At 37.2% G+C, this 349-nt stretch overlaps 1 non-coding gene across 1 annotated transcript; it reads left to right on the top strand.

Annotated features, from left to right (window-relative positions):
• On the top strand, nt 277-349 carry TRNAR-CCU. The gene has a single exon. It is a non-coding gene; the product is annotated as a tRNA-Arg (tRNA).

Genomic DNA, 349 nt, shown 5'->3' with positions numbered 1-349 from the left:
TATATATTTAGGCCTTGTTTAGTTCCGAAAAGTGAAAAGTTTTCGGTACTGTAGCACTTTCGTTTGTTTGTGACAAATATTATCCAATCATGAACTAACTATGATCAAAAGATTCGTCTCGTAATTTACAGCTAAACTGTATAATTAGTTTTTGTTTTCGTCTATATTTAATGTTTCATGCATGTACCACAAGATTCGATGTGACGGGAATCTTGAAAACTTTTTAGTTTTCAGGATTAACTAAATAAAGCCTTACTGATCTAATAGCCAAGCAAAGCGCCTGTAGCTCAGTGGATAGAGCGTCTGTTTCCTAAGCAGAAGGCCGTAGGTTCGACCCCTACCTGGCGCG

The sequence above is a fragment of the Sorghum bicolor genome, chromosome 3, assembly GCF_000003195.3.
Source record: "Sorghum bicolor cultivar BTx623 chromosome 3, Sorghum_bicolor_NCBIv3, whole genome shotgun sequence".
NCBI classification, from domain to species: Eukaryota; Viridiplantae; Streptophyta; class Magnoliopsida; order Poales; family Poaceae; genus Sorghum; species Sorghum bicolor.
The sequence above is the reverse complement of the archived record's forward strand: the minus strand, read 5'-3'. Positions and strand labels throughout refer to the sequence as shown.